The sequence below is a fragment of the Lissotriton helveticus genome, chromosome 1_1, assembly GCF_964261635.1.
Source record: "Lissotriton helveticus chromosome 1_1, aLisHel1.1, whole genome shotgun sequence".
Taxonomy (NCBI): domain Eukaryota; kingdom Metazoa; phylum Chordata; class Amphibia; order Caudata; family Salamandridae; genus Lissotriton; species Lissotriton helveticus.
The window spans coordinates 1,299,263,613-1,299,287,638 of NC_136057.1; the positions used below are offsets into that span (position 1 = coordinate 1,299,263,613).

The window sequence follows — 24,026 nt, forward strand, 5'->3', positions numbered from 1 at the left end:
ACCACTCCGCACCGTGTCGCAGACCTCCGACAACGGTCTGGAGCCAACCTGCACCGGGGACAGCGAGCTATCAGCAGCAATATCAGATCGGCGCTGGAGAGGCTCGGAAAGCGTCTTACACCGACGCCATCTTGGCCACGCCCCCCTCCAGATAGTCTTAAAGCCATACCTTTCACTCCTCCTTTTGCCTCAATCCATTTCCTCAATGGGCTATCGTCAACTATAGCCTTACGCCCTTTCTTGTTTGCGATAGGGTCTTTGCTCAATAGTTTGCGAGTTGTCGTTTTTTGCTTAGTTTTAGCTTTCAATTTTGTTTTTCTTGACCCAGATATTCGGCCAGCATTATTTCTATTAGCAGATGTTTCCATTTCTATTTCGCCCTCTTCAGAGATTTCCTCATATTCTGTATTGGAGCTTTCTTCCGCTCTTTCTATTTCATCGTTTGATAGGCAGATATTCTTCCCGGATGTATTTTCGGCAACTTGCTTCTCAAAAGTAGATTCAGCTAAATTTGATTCAGTTGCTTGTACAATCTGCATGTTGTCGATATGACCATTTATTTCAGCCTCAGCATCTATATCTAGATTACCATGTAGTATTGCTGGCACACTATCCAAATGAGCGTTAACAGCCCCGTCTGCTGCATCAGTATCAAAATTAATGATAGCGCTTTCCTTTCCCTTTCCCTTTGCAGCTGCAGCCTCGGCTGCAAGGGTAAGATCAGCATCGGCATCGGTGTAAAGTTCGAGTTTGTCAGCTTTATCTGCATTTTCAAACTTGCTTTTGCCTTTATCATTTCCTTTAGAGATCACTCGGCATGTATCAGTAGTAGTGAGCAGGGCTAGTGTGGTGTTAGTTGGTTTTAAACCGGTTTTATCGTTATTTCCTGTCTTCACTAGTTCGTTTTGAGAAGACAAGGGGGGCTTGGGGGGGGGCAGCCGACCCCTGGGAGGTCCCCCCCCCCCGGGCTGTTTGGGAGGGGCGGGTGGGAGCCATTTTGGAGCAGGCTTTGGTTTGGGCTGTTTTTGGGCTTGTTTTTAGTTTTGGAGGAGCCCAGCCTATAAGGGTCGTGGGCTCCTCCTCCCGGCCACCATTTTAGGCTTAGGTGACCTGGTGGCCGGGTGTTAGTATAGGGAATTTTTGTGAGTGAGATTTTGTGCGTCATAGTCAGGTTTTCGACATAGTTGAGATTTACAGATGGCAGCTGAGGATTATCGCGTCCTTGAAGCGATCCGCCTCCTTAGCGAGGCGGGCCGCTTGGATTTGGTGATTGGGGAGCGGCAGGTCGAGCAGCCGCGTCCCCAGCGTCGTGCATCGGCGGGAGTGTCCGCCGTGGTGGCGGCGTGTGTGTCTCCCAAACGTCGTCGCAACGAGTCGGTAAGTGAGCGGGGCCGCTCTCGTTCTCGCAGAGCGGCCCCGGCGGTGAAGGTGCAGCGGGGGAGGGGGGAGGGGATCTCGGAGCCCAGCGTCTCAGGGGTGTGTGTCACAGGGGGGCCGGCGGGTAGTGGACTCATGCGGGCGGAGCCGGTTACAGTACCGGTGTCTGCCTTCCGGGAGCGGGCATTTTCAGCTCCTTCTCAGCAGGGTCGCCGGGCCTCTGGGCAACGTGGTGGTACTCGGCGCTCTGCCTCAACCTCTGCAGTGGCGGTTGGTGACGTCGCTGTGGGGGGAGGGGCGGAGGCCTTTTCAGAGCGCGATGCGCTGTCTATTATGCCCATTCAGAGCGAGTGTGTCGGAAAGGAGCATGACTCTGTGGTTTCATTACAGGATGGGCTTTTACAGGATGTTTTACAAGCGCCGGGGGTGGCAAGGGGAGGGCTTACCTTAAATACCTCTAGGCCTCATAAAGTTTCTTTCACGTCTGCTCAGGAGGTTGGTTCTTCTTTGGAGGGAGGTGGTGGGGCAGGTTCCATTATGGTGCCTTTTAGCCCTTTATTGTTTTCTCCCCCTTTATCTGTTGGGGGGGAAGTTGTTTCAGTTTGCAGTGGTTCTGTGGGGGAAGGTGAGTGGGCGCAGACTGGGGGGCATGATGTTTCTCCCATTTTGCGATCAGGTGTAGGTGGTGGGGAATTTGTTTTTCCTCAGGTTTCTTCTTTTTCTGTGTCTGCAGATAAGGGGGTGGTGGGATCCTCTACAGTGGGGGGCGATGTGGGTGGGGCTCCCTCGGGGGTTAGGGTTCGGTCTTTTGGGGGTCTGGATGTTTTCCCCTCTTGGGCTGAAGGGCTGCGTGATGCTGCACAGTTTGGTACTGGTGTAGCTCAAGGTGAGGAGGGTTCGAGGTCTGGTGTGGTGCATTTTCCGGGTTTACAGGTTGGTGGTCAGAATAGGGCGTCGGGCTTTTCGGAGGGGGCGCACCAGGACAGCGTGGCCTTGGGTTCTCAGGTCCAGGGTACGGCGTCAGATATAATTCTGGCAATGTTTGAATGCAGCAGTGATGAGGAAGTTTGTGCCCCTTCTCCCCCTCCGCTTCGTTTGAGCGCGGCCCTTAAGAGTAAGCGGCCGGTTCCAGTTGATTTTCAGGGGGGCAGACAGGTTTTTGGTAGGGCAACAGGGGACGTGTTCCCAGCTGCTGGTTATTTAGGTGGTTTGGACCCTGGCACATCAGTCCGGCCTTTTTCTTTTCAGGATAGGGAGCGGTCTGGAGCAGCGGACTTGGTAGGGCGGAAGGCAGCCCATTTGCGCCAAGGTGAAAAGAGGGTGGAGCCTTGCGCGGCACGTCCCGTCACAACGAGGGATCCCGTCGTGGCCACTACAAGCAGGTTAAGCGCGACCTCAGTGGCCCCAACGAGGGATGTCGGCGCAGCTGGTTTAAGTAGGTCACGTGCGATCTCCCTGGCTCCACCGAGGGATTACAGCGCAGTTTCCAAGAGCAGGTCCGGCGCGACTGCTTTTGCTCCGCAAGGTCTTCACAATTTGTTGCCGGTGACAGGTGTTGGGATTGGTAATAATGGTGGGGCATACAGGCGGGTACAGTCTGCCTCCCCGCCTCGCTCTCATGTCAGGGTTGGTAAGGCCCGTGATCGTTCACAGACCCTTGAAGGGGTCCGGAAGGAAGTGGTGTTGCCTGCCCCCTCTCAGTTGGATGACTCGTTAATTCTTGACTATGATGAGGATAGCCCTGAGGAGGGCGAAGTGTGGGATACTGTGTCTAAGGGGGGGCAGTCTCATGTGTCTCTTAGTTCTTTACAGGCACCGGTGGTGCGTGCGAGAGCGGAATTGTCCAGGCCACGAGCGCTCGGCCCCTCAGTGAGGGCTCCTCGGACGGCGGATGATGTTTCCCATGTGGAGTGGAGAGCGGAGCCAAGTCAGCCTCCTTTGTTACGTCCAGGTGAGAATGTGGAGCCTCAGGTTAAAATGGTGTCTGTGGGGTCTGGGGAAGATTTAGGGCCCGATGTAGGTCGGTCGGTAACGGCCGAAAATCGGTATTTTCGGCCGTTTCCGACCGGTATTCAGTAATCGGTATGTAGGGACACATTATTTTACAGATTCGGTAAATTTACCGATCGGTAAATTTACCGAATCTGTAAAATACCGATTCGGTATTCATACCTATTCGGTATCATTGATATGTAGGTGGGACTCTTCTGAGTCCCACAAGCCTTACAGAATCGGTATTTTACCATGAAATCCAACTTCATGGTAAAAAACCGATTCCGGTGTGCATGCACATGTGTGCATGCACACCTGTGCCATATGACAGGCAGACCTGCCCTTAGGGCAGGTATGCCTGCCACATGGCCCCCGAATCTTTTTTGGGGGTGCTAGAGGGTGTCAAAGTGACACCCCCTGCACCCTTGTGTCAATCGGTATTTACCGATTCGGTAAATACCGACCGGTAATGGCCCATTCATTCCTATGGGCTTCAAAGCCCATAGGAATGAATGGGCCATTACCGATCGGTATTTACCGAATCGGTAAATACCGATTTTTACCGATTCGGTAGCAGGAACATCTGGATGTTCCTACATCTCAACCCCTTAGATTTACCGATTTTTAATTACCGAATCGGTATGATTCGGTAAATTAAAATCGGTAAATCTATTTTACCTACATCTGGGCCTTAGTCTCCACGGGGTCTGGGGGTAGGTTACACAAGGGTCGCTATGTTAAAGACCAGGGTGTAGGTACTGATGGGGTTGACAAGGGGGTGGCGGCTAAGGTTGACAGTGGGACTTCTACTGTCGGAACGGACACAGGTAAGGTTGTACATAGTAAGGAGTTGAAAATCAAGAAGTTGCCCTATATGGGCGTCACTAAGCCATTGGGAGCTCATTTAATGTTGAGCACTAAGGAGAAAATTTGGAATGGTGAGTTTGTGGAACTCCTAAAGTTGTTACATAGGGAAGTGCGTGCTAAAGAGGGTTCCAAGGAGGAGGAATACGAATTGGCTAAGCGCCCTAAAGTCCCCTTGACCATCGAAAATTGGACAGCGGCGTTTTTAATATACGCCAGTGTATACTGTGAGAAGTTTCCTGAGCGCTGCGTTTCGTTGTTCAAATACATGGATGTGATTCGTAAAGCTCAAATCACGAGAAATGACTTTGCTTGGGCGCAGTATGATGAGGAGTTTAGGGCCCGTATGGCTTGGGACCCTGAGGCGAAATGGGGGGAATTAGACACAGACCTTTGGCAACACACTATGGGTGCGTCTTCTAGTGGTAAAACGATCTTTACGGCCAGTGGTTTGCCTTTACTTTACCGCCCCTTTCAGGCGTGACCCACCCGGGGAGGGGTGGGGTCAGGTACATCAGCACAGGCTAATGTTGGGACCTGTTGGGACTTCAATCGAGGGACATGCACTAGAGAGTTTTGTAAGTTCCGACATGAATGTTCACAGTGTGGGAAAAAGAGCCACCCGCTTTCACGATGTTGGGGACTCAGACCTCCGGGTGGGCAACAGTGGTCACAGCAGGGTTCAACACATCATGCCACTCCACAGACACCTCAGGCTCCCAGGGGAGGGAGAGGTTCATCAGGTGTTGGGCCCAAAGGCTCATACACCGGTTAATGTGCTACATTTGTCTGAGGCGCTACACGGTTATGGGTCTGCTGAGCTGAGAGAGTTTTTGGTGTCTGGTTTCAGAGATGGTTTTCATCTGGGTTATGTGGGGCCTCGTGTGAGGAGGTGGTCGAAGAATCTTAAGTCAGCGGATGAACATAAGGATATAGTCCAGGAGAAGTTGAACAAGGAAGTGTGTGAAGGCAGAATGGCAGGTCCTTTTGATGATTGGCCTCTGGAGGTGTTAATTATTTCACCAATTGGAGTGGTTCCCAAAAAAGACCCGGGGCAGTTTAGGCTTATCCAACACTTGTCGTGGCCAGAGGGTGGTTCTGTGAATGACTTTATTGATGACGAAGCGGCCTCTGTCTCCTATTCTTCTGTCGATGTGGCCATGTCTTTGGTAGTGGCTGCGGGCCCTTCTGCTTTGATGGCAAAATGCGATATTAAATCCGCATTTCGACTGCTTCCAGTCCATCCTGAAGATTGGCCGCTTCTGGGTATCCAATTCCTTGGGAAGTGGTACGTGGACAAAGCATTGCCAATGGGCTGCTCCATGTCATGTGCGTTGTTTGAAACGTTCAGTACGTTTTTACAATGGTTTTTCACATGGGAATCTGGTCACACTTTGGTCACACATTATCTGGACGATTTCTTTTTTGTGGGTGCTGCTGATTCTTTAGACTGCCAGAATGCTTTGGTTAAGTTCCAAACACTTATGGTCCATTTGGGTGTTCCTTTGGCTCCAGAGAAGACCATGGGTCCTTGCGCGACCATGTCTTTTTTGGGCATAGAGATTGACTCTCAGTCCATGCAAGCCCGTTTACCCCTTGATAAGAAACAGAACATGTTGGAGTTGGTGGAGGAAATGTTACCTAGAGAGAAGGTCATGGTGCGGGAGGTTCAAGTTTTACTGGGTCACCTTAATTTTGCATGTCGGGTGGTCCGGGCGGGCAGGACTTTCTGTAGGCGTCTAGGCAGGGCTCTGTCTGGTCGTTACTTGCCACATCACCGGGTTCGGCTGTCAGCGGGTGTCAAAGAGGATTTGCGTATGTGGGTCACCTTTCTGCATTCCTTCAATGGTGTTCCTCTATACAGGGAGGTTGATTGGATTTGGGATGTGCAGATATTTTCTGATGCGGCTGGTAGTGAGGGTTTTGGCTTGTATTGGCAAGGAAGATGGTGTGCTCAGCAGTGGCCCGAGGATTGCAAGAATGGTGGCCGGAGCATTGCCTTTTTGGAACTGTTTCCGGTTGTTGTGGCAGTTACGTTGTGGGGCCAGGAGTTAGCTCACAAGAAAGTTCTTTTCAGGATTGACAATCTGGCTGTGGTGCAGGTGATCAATAGGCAATCTGCGAAGGATGTGCAAGTTCTGAAATTGCTCAGGGTCTTTGTGTTGGGATGCCTTAGATTTGATATTTGCTTTAGGGCCCTGCACATTCCTGGTGTGGACAATGACATTGCGGATGCTTTGTCTCGTTCACAGTGGGAGAGATTCCGTGGGCTAGCTTTGGAGGCAGACGCGACGCCGACTCCCATGCCGGAACATCTGTGGACGGTAGGCAACACAGGGTCTTTCAGCTGGTGGTAGGGTCATTGGCACCTTCTACAAGAACAGCTTATGAGCTGGCGTGGAACGACTTTTTGGCTTCTGGAGCTGTCAAGAGGGAACTGCCGTGGCAAAGATCAGAGGATGTGGTTCAGTTTATTTTGTGTTTAATGGATAAGGGTTTAACCAGAGTTACTATTGCTGGGAAGTTGGCGGGCGTTTCATTTATGGGTAAGTTGTTATGGGGTTATTCCCCGTCTGCGGGGGAATTGGGTCGGAGAATGTTGGAAGGGTGGGCTCGGGAGCGGGGTGGTGTTCAGGCGGTGAGGTCTCCTTTATCATGGCAGAGGCTGGCAAGTGTAGTGGCGATTTTGCCGGCAGTTTGTAGGGATGAGTCTGAAGCTTGCCTGTTCGCCACCTTGATGGTTTGGATGTTTTTTGGCGCTTTTCGGGTGTCTGAGTTGCTGGGTAATCGGTTTAACAAAGCAGTTTTGTGGGGTGATGTTCGTTTGGCAGGTAAAGGGGTTCATATCTGGCTCTCACATTCAAAGACAGATCAGAGGCAAAAAGGCAAGGGTGTTTGGTTGGATGCTGTTTCTTCATTGGAGACTTGCCCTTTGCGCTGGGCGCGACGCTGGTGGGAGCTTTCGGGTGGGGTTTTGGAACACAATGTTTTTCAACACTTGGATGGTTCTGTGGTCACTACATATCAACTGCGCATGGTGTTGCGGAAAGCGCTGCGTCAGCTTGGTTTTGATGAGTCTCGTTATGACACACATTCTTTTCGAATTGGGGCTGCGACAGAGGCTTTTCACAGGGGTTGGTCAAGGGAGGACATTATGCGTCTGGGGCGCTGGACTTCAAACTGCTTTCAGCGCTATGTCCGACGTGAGGTTGGGGATGCGCCCGCGTCTTCTTCTGTTTTGCCTTTCTGATGCTTCTTTTTCTTGCAGGTTCTGTGGCTGGTCCTCGTTCCGCTTTCCTGACGATATGGATTGTGGGACACTCCTTCGTTAAAAGAGCTCAACTTCAAGCTCGTTTGAGTTACTTTGGTGCTATGCTTGGCTTCAATGAACGTTTATTTAATGTTGTTTGGAAGGGTAAGGGGGGTATGTTGTGGAAGGATCTTATTCCGGCTCTTAACTCATGGTTGGTGGGTGGGGTTTGTCCTGATATTTTAGTGTTACATCTTGGAGAGAATTACCTTTGTTCAGTAAAGGTGTTGTTCTTCTTAGGACCATGAAAAAGGATCTTTCCTTGTTACATCAGCAATGGGCTGGGTGTCACGTCCTGTGGACGGAATTGATCCCGAGGAGGTGTTGGCGGAATGCGGTTAAACCTAAGGCTATTGACAAGTCTCGGAGGAAGGTTAATCTTGAGGTGTCTCGGTTTTGTCGGGACTTGGGGTTTGGTCGGATTGTTCATAGTGATATCCGTTATGATGCTGTAGCCTTTTTCCACAGTGACGGGGTTCATTTGTCCCAGATGGGGATAGATTTGTATCTTTTGGAATTGCGGGAGGTTCTGTCCCGCTGTTTGAAGGTCCGAAGTGTTTTGGGTTAGTGTGGTTTTACCCCCAATTTTTTCCCAGGTTTTGAGCGCGGTTTTGGGGGGGGCAGAAAGGTGGGTTTCGGTGTTCCTCCCCCACGGCTTTCTGGGTGGCGGATTATTTTGATTTCACACTGTTGGGCATGAGGGGAGTTGATATTTTGGAATTTGGATTTTGTCAGGGGAAGTTGTGCAGGTGGAATTCGGGTTTGGAGGCATAGGCTGGGGGATCTGGTCGGGCTTTGGCTGTAAGTGGGGTTTTGAGATATGGTTTTGGGGCATGTTGAAGTTATAATGTTGTAATGGGGCTGTTGTATGGTTTTAATATGTGATGGGGTATGTACGGGTGGGGGCGGGTTTGACGGAGGGTGAGGGGCGGGGGTGGGTGTGTTGGGGGTTGGAAAAACAATACAATCAATTGGTAAAGGTTTAGATTGTTAGGCTGTTGCCGAGGTTACGTTGTGTAAATGTGCACCTGTTTCATTAAAGCGGCCTTTTTCACACTCTACTTGGTCTCTGAGTCTGCTCACTCCCCCCCACCCCTCTCTCCCAAGGGGGGCTTGGGAGGGGGCAGCCGACCCCTGGGAGGTCCCCCCCCCCGGGCTGTTTGGGAGGGGCGGGTGGGAGCCATTTTGGAGCAGGCTTTGGTTTGGGCTGTTTTTGGGCTTGTTTTTAGTTTTGGAGGAGCCCAGCCTATAAGGGTCGTGGGCTCCTCCTCCCGGCCACCATTTTAGGCTTAGGTGACCTGGTGGCCGGGTGTTAGTATAGGGAATTTTTGTCCCTCCCTCCCTCCCTTATGGTTTTTGCCCCCTCTCTTTTTCCAATTTTTGGGTTTTCATGGGTTTGAATTTTTCCTGGTCTTTATTCGAGCGCAGCGGCTTGTCACAGGTGGACATAGGGTTTGTCTATTATTGTTATTTCATTGTCGCTTGGAACAGGTGCGGTGCGGATTATTTTGATTTCACACTGTTGGGCATGAGGGGAGTTGATATTTTGGAATTTGGATTTTGTCAGGGGAAGTTGTGCAGGTGGAATTCGGGTTTGGAGGCATAGGCTGGGGGATCTGGTCGGGCTTTGGCTGTAAGTGGGGTTTTGAGATATGGTTTTGGGGCATGTTGAAGTTATAATGTTGTAATGGGGCTGTTGTATGGTTTTAATATGTGATGGGGTATGTACAGTTGGGGGCGGGTTTGACGGAGGGTGAGGGGCGGGGGTGGGTGTGTTGGGGGTTGGAAAAACAATACAATCAATTGGTAAAGGTTTAGATTGTTAGGCTGTTGCCGAGGTTATGTTGTGTAAATGTGCACCTGTTTCATTAAAGCGGCCTTTTTCACACTCTACTTGGTCTCTGAGTCTGCTCACTCCCCCCCACCCCTCCCTCCCAAAGTCTGGCAATTAAGAGCCCCCCCCTCGAGAAACCAGTGTTTCATCATCTCCGCTGGCACTTCTATCGACGGCTACTAAACAGGGTGTCCGCCCGTCTGCCGTGGCCCCGACTGCGCCCTTGCCTTCAGTGTTTATAGTTGAAACTCCCGCCAGTACTCCCGTAACAACCTTAATCTTTGCAGCAGAGCCCCCCAATGTCCTTTTAACCTCGCTGGCAGACATACCTGTATCGTCCAGTTTCGCCGCCCTCCCTGCCCTTCCAGTTCTAGTAGAGCGGGTGGTGTGTCTCGATGTCATCGACGCAACAGCAGAGGGGCTCGTCTCTGTCAGTTCTGGTGATGACTGCAGCGTTCGGTCTTCACTCAAAGCGCACAGCTGCGAGGAGAATAATCCAAGGCCCGCCCTATTGCACGCCCTGCCGAGCGTTCTGAGGGAGCCGGTATTCCTGATCTTCCAGGCCGGCAACACTCCTCTGCTCAGCCGACAAACAAACTGCAGCATCCGGATCCAGCCACGGTGGAAACAGCTACAGGTATTTTACGAGTGTTTTGAAGGATGCTTTTTGAATCAGCGATTCACGATAAGTAGCTACGCTAAGGAGCTGTGCCGCATAAACGCTTTTCTCAATTTTCCTCGTAGTTTTCCTGAGAAGCGGTAAGGAGCTACTCCATGCGACCTCCTTCACCTGGCGGCTTCAGCCCGCCATCTTGACTCCGCCCCCACTTCAGGTCCAGGGTCTTCTCAACTGTCAGGGGTTCCATGACCAGAACTCATTCTGTACATCTGAATGAGACAAGCCACTTTCATAAGTGAATAAACCAATTCAGGAGATTTCCTGTTCAATATGATGGGGCAGCCCTCTAAAATAATATCCACTTTATTGTGTGTTAGTCTAAACTGCAACGTCTGTCATCCTGGGGGTATTGTAGCCAAATTGCACAGATTGTAACCCCCTGCTAAAGTTATTACAGAGTGACGAAAGTGTGGGGCGGTGCAGGGAGAAAACAGAAAGTAGTGACAAGCACAGTGAAATAGTTATTTACATACACTAACACTGTAGAGACAGGGGAGTAAGATGGCTGAGGGCACACAGGGCTTGCACACACTCAGAGCAGCAAGAAACATTCAGTTACCTGTTATAACATAGGGTAATTTATAAATAACAAGATGTGGCGCACCACACTGAGCACATCCATCAAACTGCTGCTGTTTAGCACTCCTTTGTGCATGTTGCAGGCAGCCAATTTCTCAATCCTGCAGAAAGCCAGGGACAATTCTGTGCCAGAGTAGAGCAGGCGGAAAGGGCAGGTTTACAAACACTGGCCTGGGCCTCTTCTGGCCATATGTTAATGTTAAATTTGGTCTGGTAGCAGGTCGGGGAGGGCAGCAATTGGAGCAGGGTGGGGGAGAAGCATGCAGTAACAAATGAAAGCAACACAGTGGGTAGGAGAGACAGAGGCACAAGGGTGAGAGAGTGATGCGGGGGGCACGCAGCTCATGGGCGAGAGTTGGGGGGAAAAACACATGGGTATGGGAGAGCGACAAGAAGCGGGGGTAGGGAAGCACATGATGGAGACAGATTGAAAATGTATGCATGGAGTGATTAAACAAAAAGAATAAATGATGTCCCAAAAGGCGAACAATGGAAGATGATAACCACTTGGGCCATGCTCCAGGAAAGGGCCAAACACATAAAAATGAAGTGAAGCTGGCATCTGTTGGCAAAGGAGAAGTAAGCAAATTAGAGTGACGAAGAAGCCAATCAATGGTAAGCAATGGGAGAGTTCTAAGCCTACAGTAAGCTAACAAAATGTCTTGCAAGCAACCGCACTTGTGCAGTCTCAAGGCAAGACCTAAAAGCAGGATAGCTAATTCTGTAAAGAAGTAATATGTTCTTTTTTCTTGTTGTGATTTATTTAATTTGTTTAGTATCAGTCCCATTTTTTCAGGTCATTGGGATTATAGGGCAAGAGAGTGGCAATTGTTTTTACTTTTTTTTTATTTTTTAAAAAATTTTTTATTTGGCAAGCAAGTCATAGAAAAAAAAAATATACAATACATATTCTTAAACGTACATTTTAGAGTAATAATAACAGGGATAAGTCGTAAATTCAGAATGTTCATCAAATAATACAACTTTGGCCCGAATCATGTAACAAAAAAAAAAACAAAAAAAAAAGGGGAAAAGCAATCCATCTTTAAACCTCAAAAGTTATAATTAAGAAAAAAAAAGGCAAGAGGTACAGCTTGTATCTTTTAGCAGTTATACAAAATTAATCCATATCTTTTCCATTTTAGCTACAGACTTTCGGCTTCTACCCTTAGCAAGGGCCTTTTCCATAGTATATATTTCATGTAATAGAATTAGCCACTCTGTCATACAAGGTGGGTTCCGTGAGATCCAGGCTCTAGCTACCACCAATCTTGCACAGGACAAAGCTATGTTTAGCCAACTTGTATTATTGTTGCCCGTCGTATGTAAAGAAAGTAATACCGTAGGTGCTGTGAGTGGAGTATAAATCAATTGTTTTTGAAATAAAGTATTTTCTATTTCTTGCCAGTACTTTGCTAGCATGGGGCATGAGTAAATCATATGGATGAGATCTGCTGCCACCAGATCACATTTAGGACATTTAATGCGGTCGTTATTTAAATTGTTCTGTGACCATTTGGATATTTTCAATGGGGTATGATATAGTTGGCTGACCGTCCTATATAGTTGTAACTTTAAGCTAGAGGAGTGAACTAATTTGTTGATATTAACTAAAGCATTTGAAATGTTCTGTGGTGTCACATTAATTCCTAATTTTAGCGTCCACTTTTGTGACAATCTTGGGCAGTCATCCGCATCATGCTGACTAAGATGTTTGTATGCCATGCTAATTAGCGACTTCTTTTTTGTACTATACAAACAACCCCAAATGTCCGAGCTTGTAATTTTTTTCAGCTTCATTTTCCGTATTAGGTAATCCTTAATTTGCATGTATTTGTATGTCATTGCGCCTGGCAAATTATAAAGCAATTTTAAAGTTGAGAACTGGATGAAGCCATCTGGACCGTAATATCTTAATTCCATAAATGGCCCAAATTTCTCCCCATCTTATCACTAAAAATAGCGGGTAGCCCAGGATTGTCTCAGAGTGGTAAGTCTGTATGAAAAAAGGAAGTATCACAAAATTTCAAAATCAAATTAAAAATCCCTACAGCATCCCTTGCTGTCTTAAATTTAACTTGTTTGAAAAAGTTTGGGTCTTGTACTCTTGCTAAGAATTGATTTGAGTTTGTACCTAACATAAATTGGTAGAAAAAGAAAGTTTGGTTTTTATCTAGTAAGCTCTTGAGCCGTCCTAAGAATGATGCAAAAAAGTAAGACTTGAAATCCGGAAATTCCAGTCCTCCCTTTTCTAGGGGTAGTTTTAGTATAGCCATCGATACCTTCTAGGTTTTTTGTAGCTCCAAATAAAACTGCTGCAGATTCCATCTAGTTTCCTAAAAAATATATTATTAACTCGGAGAGAAATAGAACGGAAGAGATATAAAAATTTGGGCAAAATGTTCATTTTAATCAAATTGATTCGGCTCAAGATATTAAGTGGGATTTTGTGCCATTTTTTAAGTACCGTTGTCACTTCTTTTAGTAAGGGGTCGTAATTTAATTTGTTTATTTCATTGATTTTGGAAGAGATTTTCACCCCTAAATACACGGCCGAGTTACATATTCCTGTAACTACTTGATTCGTTTGATAATTCATAATAGTTTGTGTTTTGTTAAAGTATAACTTATCATTATTAGAAATGGGGTAGCCAAATAGGCCCAGGACCTGGGAATTTGGCAGTATTAGAAGACAGTGGTCCAATGGACTAATATTTTCAAAAATCGCAATTAGTCAACATTTTATAATTCACGTAGTGGAATCATCTCACAAAATAACAACCCAGCAAAACAGCAAAACACAATCCGTGGTGATTTAATTTATTTTTCTACCACTTATAGACAGTATAAATATCATGAATAATACAAAAAGGTCAAAATGGTTGCCCCAACAGGAGCGTGCAAAGAATAGAAAAGTAAAGTGGATTTAGTGATGGAGAAAAAGGGGAGGAAATTTTTAAAGAGCGTGACATAAAAACAATTTAACAATTCAAGAACAAAGGAACAATAATCATCCTCTCATTAAGACCTGACCCTAGCTCAATTCAGCAATATACTTTTGAATTTTTCAAAACCGTTATAATTGGTAAATCAAATGCACAAAAAAAGGGGGAGGATGGAGTTGGTCCAGGTCAATAGTCTATATTAAGCGTCGACGTTTCGACTCGACTTTATGGCCACACGGTGGATTAAGCCTGGGCCGGGCGAGTCTTCATCAGGACAAAACGGGCAACCATGTATCTTTAGGATGACCCCTGACGTTGATAGGTGATTCTAAGTTGATTTTTCTTTATTATTCAATAAATGAGAGCGTCCTCCTTCGTGATAATGTACCCTCAGGAAGGATCAAAAGTAGTAGATATTCGTCATTCCTGTCTTCCTACTCCATTATTTCACATGCTTCAAAAAGCAGTCATAGGTGGTGAGTATGTTATAGTCCTCTCACAGGACACAGCGAGCGTATTTTAAATCTTCTCAAATAGGGAGTGTTCCTCTTCTCACAAGGGGACGCCGATTCAATCAGAGTATGGTTTTCACTCCTGCTTCACGTCTTCTCAGTCAGGCCGCTAGCAGGAAACTAACTAAAGTTTCCTGCTAGCGGCCTGACTGAGAAGACGTGAAGCGTGAGTGAAAACCATACTCGGATTGAATCGGCGTCCCCTTGTGAGAAGAGGAACACTCCCTATTTGAGAAGATTTAAAATACGCTCGCTGTGTCCTGTGAGAGGACTATAACATACTCACCACCTATGACTGCTTTTTGAAGCATGTGAAATAATGGAGTAGGAAGACAGGAATGGCGAATATCTACTACTTTTGATCCTTCCTGAGGGTACATTATCACGAAGGAGGACGCTCTCATTTATTGAATAATAAAGAAAAATCAACTTAGAATCACCTATCAACGTCAGGGGTAATCCTAAAGATACATGGTTGCCCGTTTTGTCCTGATGAAGACTCGCCCGGCCCACACCGTGTGGCCATAAAGTCGAGTCGAAACGTCGACGCTTAATATAGACTATTGACCTGGACCAACTCCATCCTCCCCCTTTTTTTGTTCATTTGATTTACCAATTATAACGGTTTTGAAAAATTCAAAAGTATATTGCTGAATTGAGCTAGGGTCAGGTCTTAATGAGAGGATGATTATTGATCCTTTGTTCTTGAATTGTTGAATTGTTTTTATGTCACGCTCTTTAAAAATTTCCTCCCCTTTTTCTCCATCACTAAATCCACTTTACTTTCCTATTCTTTGCACGCTCCTGTTGGGGCAACCATTTTGACCTTTTTGTATTATTCATGACATTTATACTGTCTATAAGTGGTAGAAAAATAAATTAAATCACCACGGATTGTGTTTTGCTGTTTTGCTGGGTTGTTATTTTGTGAGATGATTCCACTACGTGAATTATAAAATGTTGACTAATTGCGATTTTTGAAAATATTAGTCCATTGGACCACTGTCTTCTAAAGTTTAACTTATAGCCTGAAATATCGCCAACATTTTTTGCTTCATCTGTTATTCCAATTAGTGCATCCGTTACATTTGTGGTCTAAATAGCTAGGTCGTCTGCATATGCAGTTAATTTAAGAGTTTTATGTTCGTGTATTACCGGTATTATCTTATCTTGGTTCTGCAGAGCATTGATGAAGGGTTCCATTGAAAGCGCAAACAGCAGGGGTGAAAGTGGGCACCCCTGCCTAGTCCCCCTGGAAATTGCAAAGGTTGGTGAAAGTAACCCCGCATAGCTAATTTTAGCATTGGGATCCCTATATATAGCCTGTATGCTTCTAAGAGACCGGTCTTTAAATCCAAACTGAATTATCACTTTCCACAGATAATCCCACCCCACTCGGTCAAACGCTTTTTCTGCGTCCAAAAGTATCATGCCGAGTGGGGTGAGATTAGTTGCAGCTACATCAAATGCCGTGATCGCCATGTTCACATGAGCGGTAGTATTCCTTCCAACTACGAAACCATGTTGTTGTTCATTAACTAGGTATGGCATGAGGGGTGCCAATCGCATTGATAGTAGCTTGGAGTAAGCCTTAGCATCGGTGTTTATTAAAGAGATTGGTCTATATGACCCACATTCAGTCGGTGGTTTTTTTTTCTTCAGAAAAAACATGATTTTCGCGGTTTTCCAGGATTCTGGAGCCTTTCCTATTATGCTAATAGAGTTCACAACTAAACAGAAGAGGGGTAGTATTTCTTCCGCACAGATTTTATACAATTCAACTGGAATTGTATCCTCCCCTGCCGCTTTGTTAGATGGGAGGGAAAACACGGCTGAGCGTAGTTCTTCTATTGTGTAATTTTCTTCCAAATTATCTAGAATATCCTGATCTAAATATTGTTTAACAGGGAGTTTATCATTTAAATAGGATTGAATCTGATTTGCAATATTCACGGTCTCTGGAGTGTATAATTTTTCATAATAAGAAGCGAATTGTTCCATTATTTGTATAGGCTGTGAATACAGAACATCATTGGGGCCTTTTATAGATTTAATTAGTGTTGATGCTCGGTCTTCAGCCACCTTGTAAGCCAAAAGCTTTCCGACTCGATCTCCACATTCATATTGTGAAAGTTTATATTTAAGTATCTTACAGGTGTTTTTTCTCTAAGAGAGCTTTTGATATCTGAACGCAAAATCAAAAGTTTATTTTCCAATAACAAGATATCAGACCTACTCATCACCCCGGCGCTAAGACTATTAGCTAATTGTTTTTCAGTATGTAAGATATTATCAGTCAGTGTCTTTGTCTCCTTTTTTCTTATTGCGTTTTGTTTGAAAATATATTGTTGAGTTACTCCTCTAATAGAGGCCTTACAGGCATCCCAAACTGAAAGAACACTAGCTGTATCCATATTATATGTGGAAAACTCCTTTATATGTTTTTTGAGAGAAGTTACGAAAACCTCATCCGATAATAAATATCTTGGAAAAGTGAAAGGGCACCCTTCTTTTACCCTTGGAGCTACTCCAAATGTAAATATAATAGGATTATGGTCAGAAGAGATTTTTGGCATAATCTGCATATATCCTAAGCTCATTAGTTCGTCTGAAGCCCACGCCAAATCTATCCTGGAGCAAAGTTTATGAGGAGACGAATAATATGTATATCCTGGTACACCTGGATAAAGACAGCGCCATATGTCTTTTATGTTATGTATTTTTGCTAGTTCCAGTATTGCTGCTCTTGTTTTACGCATACGTGGGGATAGCCCTTTCTTTGTTGCATCCTATTGATAGTTTAATACACAGTTAAAGTCTCCCATTAAAATGAGCTCGCCCTCCCATGATAATAGTTCTATATTCAGCCAGTCATATAAGCGTGGCTCATCTTTGTTTGGTCTATATATAGCACAAAAAACATAGATACTATCTTCTATCTGCATTTGCATTATTGCCCATCGCCCCCCCTTATCTGCCGCGGTTTTGATGACTTCCCTCCGCAATTGTCTTTTCTTTAATATTGCAACCCCTCTTATTGGTGCGTTTAATGTTGTGCAAACCACCAGCTCATAACCCAATTGATTCAAAAGTTTTTTATCTTTATAGCAGATATGTGTTTCAGTTAGCATAACCAGCTGTGCATTGTACATTTTCAATTCTTGATAAACTAAATTTCTTTTAGTCTTATTATTCAGGCCTGATACATTCCAAGCAAGACAACTGCAATACGTAATTTTAAGTAAATAAAATCAGAAATCGCTGCCCCTTTCTTATCACTCTTTTTAGTTTTCTTTCTTACAAATAGCATTTTATCTTCGTTTTGACTTGTCATACCATTTTTAGTTTTCTCCCCCCCTCCCTCACTCCCTCCCTCCCCAGTTCTGAGCTTCCCACCCCCCGTACCATAGGAAAACACCCCCCCCTTTATACTTGCTGCCGTTGGTTGGGCAGCCTCTTGAGGGTGCAGCCATCCGCATGCCTCTCCCCTACTTCATTAAGTATATCATTCCAAAACCCCCTTCAAATGTAAACGATTTGTCAGTTTTAGTCAGACCCTTTAAGATGATAATCACATGGAATCAACACTTGTAGATCTGGTATCTTGTATCTTATGCATTAGTGATTTTTTCTAACACCATTTCTGCCTCCTTAATCTGGTTAAGAAAGTACGTATGACCAGCTTTAGTGACTTTTAAGCACGCAGGTTCTTGGAGGAAAACCTGAGCCCCTGCGGCTTTAAAAGAGTCAATTAATTGACGTAAGTTCCATCGTCTCTCCATGGTAGTTTTACAAAGGTCTGACCTGACGAAAAAAGTCACATCTTCTATGACAATGGGGGAGTTAGGTTTTGCTTTTAGAGAAACAGCCTGTCTCAGTAAGAAATTTCCAAAATAAATAAAAAACGGACGAGGGAATTTACTGCCTTTGTTTCTGTTAACTAGTGGTAATCTATGAACTCTTTGTAACTGAGAATCCCAGTCCCAGTCGGCAAGATCCGGGAATGCACGTTGGAAAAGCTTGACTATGTAGGCCCGGGGGTCAGCCCCTTCAGCACCTTCTGGCACCCCAAAAAGTCTAAGATTTTGTCTTCTTTGTCTATTTTCCATCTCCTCGATTTTAAGTTGTAGGACCCGGATCTCTTCATCATGGCGAGAATTTTTCTGCTCAGTTTTGACCGAAGTTTCTTCTAACTGCACAACTCTGTGTTGTAGCTCTTCCACTTCTTGAGTTATCGTGTTCATTTTGCTATTAACTTCAAGTAGATAATTTTGTGTTTTGGTATTGTCTTCTTTCAGTTGCAAGAAATATTGCTGTGCTTCTTGCCGTTGTTCGGTCAACATATTTAAGATTAAGACCAGAGAGGAGGACTCCACCGATGGTTTGTCAGGAGGTAGTACCTCCTGAAGCGTATCTTTCACAACGTAGCCTGTTCCCTTAGCCATAGCAGCTATGACTACGAGATCATTAGAACTGAGAGCCATTTCATCAGTTCCTTCTCTGATATTAATATCTTCTTGGGGGCTCTTTGTTCCCATGGAATTATCCACATTTGGTTGACTTAAAGAGTTAGACGGAGTTGCATTATCCACTTCTTGGTCGACTTGTAATGGAGTTGGTGGCCCCGTGGAGCTGTTTCCTGATAATCGTAGAGCCATTGATTTTACCCCTCCGTTGGCTTGTATCCACTTGCGGAGAGGGCTGTCGTCAATGATTGGTTTGCCTCTAGTGTTAGCATAGGTTATAGCAGAGGAGAGAGTAGAAGGATTAGTATTTTTCTTGTTTTTTAGTTTGTTTTTAGCCTTCCCTCTTCCTTTTTTCCGTGACACTGTTTTCCAATCATCCTGTGAAAAGCCCACCCCATTGTTCTCTTCTTCATCGATCAGTTCCTCATATTCGTCATTAGACTCCACTTGTTTCTCATTAAATCCCTCTGCACAATCTCCAGAAAACCCCTTAGCTTCAAGTCCTGGAGCTATATTAAGCACTTCTGTTGCCTGAGCTGCCAGAGTTTCATAATTCAGCTGAATAGACATATTGTTAAGTTCATCGCCTCTTAAATCTGGCTCCGTGTCCATAATCCGTATTAATCCCATACCGTCTGGGTCTGGAACATGTACCTGTGGCTGTACTTTATCTTTGTCTTTTTCTTTATGATTATCAGTTTTAACTGCTTCATACAGTTCTTCAGGCAGTTCTAAAGTCACTACAACATTCTCTACAACCGTATTAAGGCCTGTGGTATTATCAATACATTCAATGTTCTCCGTATCATTCACCATTGCCTCATTTGTTCCCTTGTTTGTTTGCGCTGTAACATCATTTTTTGCGCCGTTTACTGAGGCAGCAGAGTCTATATTTATATTTATATTGGCAGCCTTTGCTTTTGTTAAGCTATTTTTTTCACCAGCAGTAAGCATTGGAGGTCGCGGTAACTGTAGCTTACCAGCCATAAATGCAGCCTTATCCTGTTTCCCAGTAGTGAACAGGTTCTGTGAGCCAGCTCCAGCTCCGTCTTTCCCGAGGGGCTTGGCTGGTGTCTTTTGTTTTTCCGCCGCCGATCTCTTCCCTCCCGCCGTATTGCTAACAGCTGTGGTTCCCTGAGCGGTGTTCTCATCGGTGTTTACTGCGCCCTTCGTGGTCCTAGTGCTGCGCGGTTGGTTCTTCGGAGCCATTGTCGTACTTGAAATCGCTTTGCAAGCGGAGTCACCTGGTGTTGAAGGTTCCTCCCGGTCGTCGGAGCTAGAGGCACTCGTCACGCGCCCCGCACGAAGTAGTATGCCGCAGCCCGGGCCTGAGGAGCCGAGCCAGGCCAGCAACGTCCAGCGAGCCCAGCGAGCACAGCTAGTCTCCAACCACAACTCGCGGCTACCGCAACCTCCTGCAGTCAGAAGCCGCATCCGATTTTCCCCACCAACCTTAGCTATACCTTCGCTCGCAAGGGTGATTCCAGGTAATTCTGTAGCGGTTTAAAAGCGTCTTTCGATTGTTGAGATAGAGTGTCTGCCCATTTAGCTCAAAAGTTCGTTTAAGGCATTCTCTCTATCCGCTACTTGTGAAGTAGAGGGAGCTGCGTTTCCAGGCTGCACCGGACGGAGTCTTCAGTCCGCCATCTTCGTTTTCCCTCGGCAATTGTTTTTACTAAACTTTTTTGTTTTTAATTGGTAAATCATGTTTAAATTGTTTTTTGAGAAGTTAATATTCAAATGTATATTTTTATGTGCAATCTTTAGAGTTTTTGAATGTGAATAGATTTTTGTAATGCTTTAATGTTTTGTGTTTTAAGAATATTTTGAGTGATATTGTTTTTATAGTAATGTTCAATGTTGTGATATAAACAATTTGTATAATGATTATCCTATATTTTCCCAACACTTTCAGTACTGTTGCTTAGTTTTAGTGAGAATGTTAAAATTGGCCCATCTAAAGTCCAGCTGTTTCCATTCTGCTGCTTTGGTTGGAGTGGGGACTGTAAATACTATCCCTCCACAATCCAGCACTTTCCCTACCTTTACTTATGTTGAAGAGGGAATGGTAAATGTTACCCCTTCAAAGTCCAACACTTTCCCTACAGTTGCTTACATTGGATTTTGAATAGTAAATCTAAGCCCTCCAAAATCCAATGGTTTTTCCACTGTTGGTTAGGTTGGAGTGAGAATAGTAAATATTACCCCTGCGTAGTCCAGCACTTTCACTGTTGTTGTTTAAGTTGGAGGAGGTATAGAAAATATCATCCCTTCAAACTCTAATTCTTTCCTTAGTGTTGGTTAGGTTGGAGTGGGAATATTAAGTCTGATTTTCACAAAGTGCAATGCTTTCTCTACTGTTGATTAGGTTGGAGTGGGAACGGTAAATCTTGCCCCTACAAAGTGTAACACTTTCACTAACATTGCTTAAGTTGGAGTAGGAATAGTAGATTTTATGCTTTTAAAGGGGAACAGTGAGTGGTACATTTTATTTCTCCAAATTAATTTGTTTCCTTTTTTCGTAGAATTTGGAATGTTAATTTCATTTAATTTATGTTTTTAGTTTAATTTGTATTTAAATGTAGTTTGTTTGTTTGATATTTCTTTCAAAATGTTTATTGTTATTACTTTGGATTTAGAATTTAAATAATTTGTGCTTTTTTGTTGGATACATCTATTTTTATTAATTGTAGTTTGTATATTAGTATTTTTGAATTTTGGTTATGTTTTTACTTTACATGTTGTTTTCTCCCTCTTGTTTTTTTAATATAGATTTGTGGTTTTATATTACAGTATATGTTTATTGTAATAAAATATTTGTATTTTATTTAGTGCATTTGGTTTCAAGTATATGAGTTTTAATATAATTTAATTATTCAATAATTATATTGTTTAGTTTTTTTCAAACTTTTATTAAAATGTATATTGTATATATTTATCACATTTTTGTAGTTATTACTATTAGTTTTAATTTAAAACATTGTATATAACTATATATTGTTGTTATACAGTTCTTTATTTAAATCAATTTGAAAAGAGATCATTTTTAAAACAAATTTCCATTATTTTTACACTTTTAATTATATATGTGTTCTTTTTAATTATAATTGTAAATACTTTAACAACATCTTTACATATAATGTCAATATTTAGTACCCCTATATCTGATAAAGTTGTACTAAATATTAAGATTATATGTAAACAGATGTTTGAATGAAGCTTTTATACATATGTAATGATACCAATGGGGAATTACTTGGCTACTACTTTGTGCATCTGTATTTTTATTTACAGAGGTGCAAAAAACAAAATCCAGCACTGTGTCTTGCTTGGATTAAGTTATTTATTTAACTTCTTTTTCTTTCACTGAATTTGTACCTTGTTCAACGCCTTAACAAGGTCTCAAGATAAGGATAACATTCTTTTCTGACATACATTTACAAACAAATAATACGACATTGCACAGAAAAATAAACTATGAAAAATAAATAAAAAATGTGTACATTTTACATAGAGAATACAATTTTACGGCAATACACCAATTACCTCACAAAACTTGCGAAATGTTCATTTCATTGTAAGTCAAAAATTCAGTTTCTACACAGAACCATTTTCATAAATGGCAAATACTATTTCCAAAAAATGCCGACGCGTTTCGAGTTCCAATGCCACTCAAGGAACTCTCATCAGGGCTTCTGTTGTTTCAGAATTCACTTTGGTGTGGATTTTTTCTTAAACTCAATGCGTTATTGTAGTTGTGACGGACTACATGGGGGTACACTTCTTTCTTCCCCATACGGGACTCTGTGGAAGGGATCAATGAATCCTTTTTAATTTGTTACTTGGTTTGTCAGTCCATGAATTCATCCACTCTCTAACTAATTCCTTCATAAGAGTGCTTGCACTCGTGCACACACAGCAACTGGATGATCAGCTATCGGGTTTTGTAAGGATCGTTTGTTTTAAGTGCTTCTTTCGTCTGATTATAAACGCAATCCTCCAGCCGTTCGAGTAAATCAGTCTTGATTTACTTGAACGGCTGGATGATTGCGTTTATAATCAGACGAGTATGTAGTCCGTCACAGCTACAATAACGCATCGAGTTTAAGAAAAAATACATACCAAAGTCAATTCTGAAACAACAGAAGCCCTGATGAGAGTTCCTTGAGTGGAATTGGAACTCAAAATGCGTCGGCATTTTTTGGAAATAGTATTTGGCATTTATGAAAATGGTTCTGTGTAGAAACTGAATTATTGACTTACAATGAAATGAAAATTTCGCAGGTTTTGTGAAATTATTGTGTGGTAGTTGGTGTTTCGCCGTATAATTGTATTCTATATGTAAAATGTACAAATGTTTGATTTATGTTTCATGGTTTATTTTTCTGTGCAATGTCGTATTATTTGTTTGTAAATGTATGTCAGAAAATAATGTATCTTTATCTTGAGACCTTGTTAAGGAGTTAAACTAGGTAAAAATTCAGTGAAAGAAAAAGAAGTTAAATAAATATCCAAGCAAGACACAGTGCTGGATTTTGTTTTTTGCACCTGTGTAAGTAAAAATACAGATGCACAAAGTAGTAGCCAGGTAATTCCCCATTGGTATCATTGTTTAAATAGGCCGGACCTGGCTACTGTCCCAGGGCCTACACTCCTTTTGATTTATACATATGTAAGCACTATATTTACAACCACAACCTGTTTGCTGTGATATTAGTACAACCTGATCTTTTTTAAATCAATAGTCTGTCGTAGAAGTACATGAAGGACAATAGCCTCATGCTAGAGTCAAAACATATCCTCAGATTTCTTGAAGAGGGTGCAAATATCATTGTGCTTCTGCCCCAGATTATTCGATGAGTGAAGAAAATGTATTAAAGCTTCTGCTTTCAAATTTTGATCTGTATGCCTATTGTACCGCTATTTATATTCTTGAATAAGCATGCATCCACAATTGGTGAGGAGACTTGTAATATGAATGGACATTTCATTTAGGAAATTACAAAAGACCGATCATCATTTTTGCTCCAGCTAAAGTTAACAAATTCTTAACTAAAATTTAAATGGGAGTTTTGTGTAGGTTTTATATTTTTAGCTTCATAACATATATTTGCATGCTTTTAATTCACTAACAAATAAAGATTTTTGAATTTGTGATAAGGAAAGGCAATGGGGGCAGAGGATGACAGGAGGTCGATTACTCAGTTGTTGGAAGAGTAAAGCATTAGGTGTAGTGGAGAGGCTTCCAGCCTCACATGGTCATGACACAATCAGGGCTTCTATGCTCAAAGTTAGTGGGGATCAAGGGGAGTGAAAAGACAATTCATCAAAGAGATGACAGAAGAGTCCGAAGAAGTAACTGATAAGGGTAGCAGTGTCATGGAGAACAAGCATTGGCATAGCCAATAGGTCTCGCCTTTGGGACCTTATAAGTGTTTAGCAATGCAACAGTTGATGTTGTTGCACCA

General features: G+C 43.6%; 1 protein-coding gene across 1 annotated transcript in view; it reads right to left on the reverse strand.

Annotated features, from left to right (window-relative positions):
- LOC144772709 (uncharacterized) overlaps positions 1-24,026 on the reverse strand; it is a 114,241-nt gene that overhangs the window by 82,675 nt on the left and 7,540 nt on the right. The window lies entirely within an intron of this gene.